Consider the following 7,868-nt stretch of genomic DNA (forward strand, 5'->3'; position numbering starts at 1 on the left):
GAATAGTTAGCCAGTATGTGGGGCCTTGCTGGGTTGTTTCTGTCAGCAACCATTTTGGATGCTACACATCAGATGTATTTTTTGGTGCAATCCTGTTTATTTACAAAGTGTGTACACAAAGTCATGTTTTTCTGAACACTACAGAAACAAACAGCCGGCAGTTTCCTTCCTCAGAGTTTCCAAGCCTGCATGTCCAGCGTGTTCTGTGCCCAAGGAGCTCTGTCTCTCTGCTCCCTTTCAGGGCTATGCTCATGACTGCTTCTCTGGTTTTGTGGGCTTCCTAACTCTCAGACACTCAGATTCTTGCCAAAAAATCCTTTAGTACCTGTGTTTGCAACCAGCCCCAACAGAAACCCTCTTAGGCTCTGTCCACACTAGAGAGCTTACAGCAGCCCAGCTGTACTGATGCAACTGCGCTGCTGTAAGATCTCTTGCTGAGGGGAGAGATCTCTCTTGTCGACATAATTACACCACCCCCAACAAGTGGCGGTAGCTATGTTTGCGGGAGAAGCTCTCCCACCAACATAGCACTGTACATACTGGTGCTTATGTCTGTGTAACTTTTGTCCTCAGGAGGGTATTTTTCTCACACTGCTGAGCAACATAAGTTATACCGACATAAGTGGTGGTGTAGATATGGCCTAACTCCCCTTGAGTTGACTGTTGCTCTGGCCTTTCCATGTGGCGCAGTCCCTTGGATGGTGGCTTCTATTGTTGTCATTGCATAAAAGGTGCTGAATGGTTCCTTCCATTTAGCCTGAGCAAAAAGTTCTTAACACACCCATCAGCTTTAACCAGGTCTGTGTGACTGTCTAATAATTAAAGACCATCTGGATGGTATAACAAGTCCTTAGTATTTGAAAATTGTTCATAAAGTAAATGATCAAACCTGGCTGTGAAATTTAGGGGTCATGCATAATTCCTTGTACCATCACAGAACGTCCATCAGCTTCTTCATTCACAGACTTTTTTCTCCAGCATCATCTGTACAAATGTCTCTGGTGCAAGCCTAGCAGCATTTCCCCTCTTTCTCTCGAAAACGTCTATTTTTTCTTGGACCCTCAACACAGAGTTTTTCTGAGGTCTCTGTTCACCTACAAAATATAGCCTTTAAAACATCTATTTACACTGACCTCCACAACTCCTCTTCCCTTCCAAACAATTGTTTTGCTCCTATTTTCACAATAAGCTACCACCACCAATTCATTTATTATGAGGAGTATTAGGTACGAATTCTAATTTTATATTCTTACCATTGCTAGTTCAATGAGAAAGTGCTTTGTAAGAATCATAGAATCATAGAAGATTAGGGTTGGAAGAGACCTCATGAGCTCAAAGCAGAACCAACCCCAACTAAATCATCCCAGCCAGGCCTTTGTCAAGCCGGGTGTTAAAAACCTCTGAGGATGGAGATTCCACCACTTCCCTAGGTAACCCATTCCAGTGCTTCACCACCCTCCGAGGAAAAAGTTTTCCTAATATCCAATCTAAACGTCCCCCCACTGCAACTTGAGACCATTGCTCCTTTCCTCATTGCTCCCCAGAAGGCACTGAAATTTGAAACTGAACTGAAGTGTCACTTTTCTTACTTGCATTCTGAGGGAAGAATGGGCTGTTGCTCTGGTAATTAACTATCATTTCTTACTTTTTAATACACTGTCTACTACTGGGCTATGGTTGTCCCAAAGGGCAAGTGGATGGGATTCACGGTAGTGGAATGGATAAGAAACCTCAGGTCTAGGAATATGAAAAACGGGGAAGACCTATTTGTGGATATGCACAGACACATGAATAGAGACTCAGACCAAATGTTTCGGGTTGAAGAGAAGAAAACAAGAGCCACCTCTGACAAACAGGACAGGCCCAAACAGGAGGGCAAGGAACAGAAGCAAGACTACTTCTGAAAGGAGATGGAAATGAGAATGGAGGACAGACAGCTCCAAAGTGAAGTTTTCATTGTGTACAAAGAGGTTCAAGAAGAGATGTCAGAACAGCTGACCCAACAATTTACCAGCAACTGCACTAGTTGCCAGTGCAACACTTAATCACAGAGCAATATTATAAATGGGGACTGCCCCTTATTCTCCAGCTCCCTCACATCTGTACCTAGGGTATTACATCTCTTCATATAACAGAGACATGGTAGTCTGGAATCCCAGACTTGGTCTACATCACCAACTTATATCAGCATAGCTATGTCATTCAGGAGTATGGTAAATACCCACCCCTAAGCGATGCAGTTATCCCAACTAAAATCCTGGCTTCTCCCATCAACATTGCTACCTCCCTTCCGGGAGGTGGAGTACCTACGCTGATGGGAAAAGCTCAGTGAGACACATTGTATGAACTGTAAAATATTATCTCTGTTACCTATGCTTGTGTAAATTTGCTATACGGGTTTGATATTGAATGCTTGTTTGCATTTAATAAAATAGATTATTGAAAAAACCCCTTCACTTGTTGGTTTTTATCTATCGCTGTTCTCAGATATTGCCGAAATATCCTTTGCTGCCTTGCTGCATCCGACCCAAGAGCCTCAGAGCTACTTTTCATAAGTGTCAGCAGTCATCTTAAATATTCATGATAAATAGGCCCAATGGCCTGTGATGGGATGTTAGATGGGGTGGGATCTGAGTTACTACAGAGAATTCTTTCCTGGGTATCTGGCTGGTGAATCTTGCCCATATGCTCAGGGTTCAGCTGATTGCCATATTTGGGGTTGGGAAGGAATTTTCCTCCAGGACAGATTGGAAGAGGCCCTGGAGGTTTTTCGCCTTCCTCTGTAGCATGGGGCACGGGTCACTTGCTGGAAGATTCTCTGCTCCTTGAAGTCTTTAAACCATGATTTGAGGACTCCAATAAGCTCAGACATAGGTGAGAGGTTTATCGCGGGAGTCGGTGGGTGAGATTCTGTGGCCTGCATTGTGCAGGAGGTCAGACTAGATGATCATAATGGTCCCTTCTGACCTTAATATTTATGTATCTATGTATCTATCTATCTTTCTTACTGAGCAAGGAACAGGAGATATGAATTCATTCTAGTCTCTGCTTTTGAGGAAAGGGCTAGTAGGTAGCACTGGTACCCAGAGAATCAGGGATTTTCCATGGAATTAAGAGTGTTTTTAAGAGCAATCACTCTCTGTTACATATTTGTAAATCTCTATATAGATTCACATTTGTATGTCTACACATACTGTCTAGAATAATATTGTAGTTCAAGAAATACTCCTGTATTGTTATTAGAGAGAATTTGTCTTTTATTTAATTTGTCTTTTGAAACATTTGAGAACATGGTGCTGGTGCAAGGTGGCAACCCTGGAGACTGAAGTGCTGTCTTTATTCACAGAAGAGGTATGGAATAGGCAGTGGCAATGCAAGGTTCCTCATTGTGCCTCCACTAATGTGCCTAAACCCTGACCTTGGAGGGACCATTTTTAAGACAGAAGGTAGGTTAGTTTTAAGAGCGTGTTTCATGTTTGGTCTCTGCTGAGACAGTCAGCAGGAGGCTGATTAGTTTGTGTTGTAACCATGTATTTGAGATGTGAACACCTGAAATAAGAGGAACTGGACTGAGATCTACCAATGCATTTCATACAAACCACCCAAAAACTATCCGATGGTAACAACTTTCAGTCAATACTGAACTGATCTGAGCTGGGTTCACTTTGCCTACCAAAAAGTGCGAGTGTCTATAGCCTGGTAGCAAATGTGCTAAGCCAGCCAGTCCTCTCAGGGATTCATTTGCTTAAACTCTTTTTAAACACCATGTAAGTTGAACACTTCATGCCTCTGGATACAGTTTCATGATTGTTACACAATTAATTAGCAAAGAGTGTATTTAGAACGGAACTGGGAATTGGGAAATGTTAAATTCCATATAACCCTTCTTTGTTCCCAAGGCTCTAAAAGGGGGATAATAATACTTATCTACCACACAGGGGGCTTTGTGATCAATCAGTTAATATTCGTGCTATGCTTCAAAGCTGGGATCCTAGTACACAAGAATTGCTATACTGCAGATCAGAAGAGTGGCCCATGTAAAGTGCCAAGTCATTAGAATCAATTTGTGCTTTATATTGAAAATAACACTGAAAAATATTTCAGAAGATTATTATAATTTTGTTTTAAATGGAATGGCGTTCTGGATTTTGTCCCCATTTGGTTCAGTTTTGCTGGAGGGGCTGTTATGTGAATGGGCTTGTCTAAACTAGCCTTTGACTGAAAAAAAATTCTTTCCATCGCTAACAGCAGTGCAGTTCCACCAAAAGGAGTAACAGTGAGAGTGCCAGTGCAAATAAGGTGCTGGTTGCTGCCATCTATTTTATCACCAGCTTGCGTAGACCTGCCCTGATCACGGATAGACATCTTCCTGTATTAATGCTCCCACCACAGCGGTTGCTGATAGAGTGCACCCGTATAAACAACATTGGGATTTTTTTCAGAGAAAGGGATGATGTAGATACAGCCTTTGTGTCCAGATGTTTGTGTGAATTTGTTTGGTTCTGAGCACCTTTGTGACCACACAAGCACATCTGTGTGTAGATACAAGTCTGTGTGCACACACGTCTCTGGGTGTGCATATGTGTATAAGTGTGAATGTGCATTTTTTTGTGTGGATCTGCATGTGTGTCTGAATCGGGGACCAAATGCATGTATTTGTTTGTGTGAATGCTTGTGTGTAACTAGGAATCCAAGTGCCTAAGATTGTACCTATTACTGACTGTGTCCATGTATTTGTCCATGACAGTGTGCGTGTATTATACCTGAGGTGGGTTTACTTAGTTTGCTTGCTTACAAGGTAGGGCTGAAAGGTTTGGGTTGATCTTATTGACTTTTCAGTAACAATCGTCCTTCTGGTTGACTCTGGTTTCAATGATTTGCTCACTTCGGAGCCACTCCCTGAAAACAGGTGAATCTGCTGTTGCACTGAGCAGGAAGAGAATTAGAAAATGAAATACAGCTCCAGGTGGGAAATCCCAAACTGCTGCTTGTAGACTCATAGACTTGAGGCCAGCAGGGACCATCATGATCATCCAGCACATTGCAGGCCCTAGCTTTATCCCACTTTGTTTCTTCCCACCTTTTTTCCTATGCACATGTCAAACACCCACCTGTAATGGTATCCCAAAGTCAGCTCTGTTGAGTGTTTTCTGAACCACCAAAGGCTATAAACCTTATTTGTGTCTGTAAGGACACAGTGCAACACTAACAATTGTGTTGAAATGCAGCAGCCTTGCACAGTCAGCTCTAAATCATGCAAGAACTTGCAGGATCAAGGCCCTAGCAGCTGTGTAATGATCTGCATGAAATGTCTTAGTGGGTTCCCAGGGCCAGGCTTCTGGGCACGAGTTTTGCGAACAATGTCCCACTGGTCCAATACAAGTACCTTGAATGAATTTACTCACCTTTCTGTCAGCTGCTACCATTCACCACAGTAACTCTCTCAAACAATTTAGATATAATGTGCCAGATCCTTAGCTGGTGTAATTCAGTGCAACTCCATTGGAACTATGCCAATTTGCACCAGTTGAGACTCTGGCCTCATGTGTGAGTGACTAGATCTAGCTGCAAAGGGAGGGGGTGGGCACACATTTTTGTCTCATTTGACTAAAATTGCATCAGTGGCAGGGCTGTGATCAAGGTTTTCATGAATACTATCCCACAGCTGTGTTGTGGCCTACTCCAAGAGCACTGATCAAATTACTGGTCTCCATTTTCTAATTCACTACAGTCATTTTCTCTCTCTCCCTCCCTCCTTGTATCTTCAATCTGAAAGAAAGAAAGAAAGAAAGAAAGAAAGAAAGAAAGAAAGAAAGAAAGAAAGAAAGAAAGAAAGAAAGAAAGAAAGAAATGTAGGATGGCAACGGGAACCCTTCCAATGCACATATGCATTCTCCCAGGAGTATGCAGGATTGCATGGTCATGAGTTTCCCCTGAATATTGGTGCAAAAAATGCTTGCACAAATATTTGCAGTAAGCAAATAAGAATGGATGTGATGTGAATATGGTCAAATTGAACTTAAATTAGAATTGAACAGAATAGGGTTGTCATGTTGGCCTAAAACCTAAGCATTTCTCATGACTATGCTAAAGAAGTGTCAAGAAAAATTCCCCAGGAAGCTTTGCACAGTCAGGTTAAGAGAGACAATAAAGAGTTATTAGCAAGCAGAATTTATATTGCTTATAGAACAGAAAATATATCTTAAGGTATAGCCTATTTTTTTCCTGCTGTTTACATTTTTTATACTTTATGATTAGCTGTGCTTTGCAAAAAAAAACACCTTTGTGTTTAACTCTGATTATAACTGAAACACAAGAAAGGCGTATATGGAAAACATAGCATGTCTCACAGGTGCATAGGGAATATTAGTTATAAAGGTGACATTAATCTTTAATTGGTTAAAACTCTTGTTTTAAACCCACACTAAACTCTGCAGTTAAAAGGTTACACTGTTGTGATACTTTGTTATGCTGGAAATTTAGAGCAAATGTAATATATAAGCCATTGGCAACAAAATTGACCTTTGTCAATGATTGAATGGTACCAATCATGTCACTTGCCACAAATTGTAATGTGGGATAAATATCCTGTCTATAAAAGTCCATTGAAACTGCTGTAATGCATACCAGTGTGGGTAGGCAGGCCTGATATTTCAGAATTGGTAAATTAACCTTGTGCTGTTTGATCTTAGCTGTCTAGTCTTTGATTAGTATCAGAGGGGTAGCCGTGTTAGTCTCTATTCACAGAAACAACGAGGAGTCCAGTGGAAACTTACAGGCTGAATTGGCCTTGTCATCACTCTTTCTCCATTTGTAAGGTAACTCCCTTCTCTTCATGTGCCACTATATTTATGCCTATATGTGTAATTTTCACTCCATGCATCTGAAGAAGTGGTTTTTACCCACAAAAGCTTATGCCCAAAAAAATCTGTTAGTCTTTAAGGTGCCACCAGACTCCTCATTGTTTTTGTAGTCTTTGATTAGTAAACCAAATTTGATCTTGATCAGTTGATGTCTCAATCAATAAATAATGAAAAGGACCCATTATTTACAATAGAAACATTTTTCACCCCACTCTATATGTAGGAATTGCAGCTATGTTATCTTGCAAGGCTCATAACATCCTATGCCAAATGACACATATACCTGTATGTTTTATAGTTTTACCAATAAGCTGACACATACCTGGAAATGTTTACTAATATTGGCATTGGAGCTGATGCAAGTTTGTCACTGAGTAAGCATTACTGACATGGTAAATAGTCACCTGCCTGTATTTCACAAATATATATACTATCACCCTGTTACTGGAGTTCAGGTGAGACAATTTAAAGACAGATAGAATGTGAAATAAGTATAGTAGAAAAAAACAGAGTTGCACAGTAGAAAATGCCGCTGTTGCACAGGTGATATTTTGAAGTTATAGGTATGCTGTCATATGTTATCTGATGGTGCACATATTTGTAAATGGATCTTTGAAAAGTGATGAACAGAATTATTGGTATGAAACTGTACCCCTGCATATTATACAGAATTGCAGCTGTTATGGCCACACCTAGATACTACACAGCATTATGGACCAGACTCACCAGTACCTTCTGGCTGCTTTACGCATCTCAAGTAATGCAAAACTGATGTAAATCCATATTAATTGGATGGTTAAAGAAGGTTTACAGCTGCTTTGCAATGCCAGAGTAGCACAAAGCAACTGGTGTGTATTGGTGAATCTAGTCCTATGTATGCAAGGGTGCACAAATGGTAGTTATAGAGATTTCCACAGATAAAGGGTCACTATACATAATTACAGGTGTTAAGGTGCATATTTGCATGTTGCACGGAATGTCAGGTGTAATGAACATTAGAGAGAA

This window comes from Eretmochelys imbricata, chromosome 1 (assembly GCF_965152235.1).
Source record: "Eretmochelys imbricata isolate rEreImb1 chromosome 1, rEreImb1.hap1, whole genome shotgun sequence".
NCBI classification, from domain to species: Eukaryota; Metazoa; Chordata; order Testudines; family Cheloniidae; genus Eretmochelys; species Eretmochelys imbricata.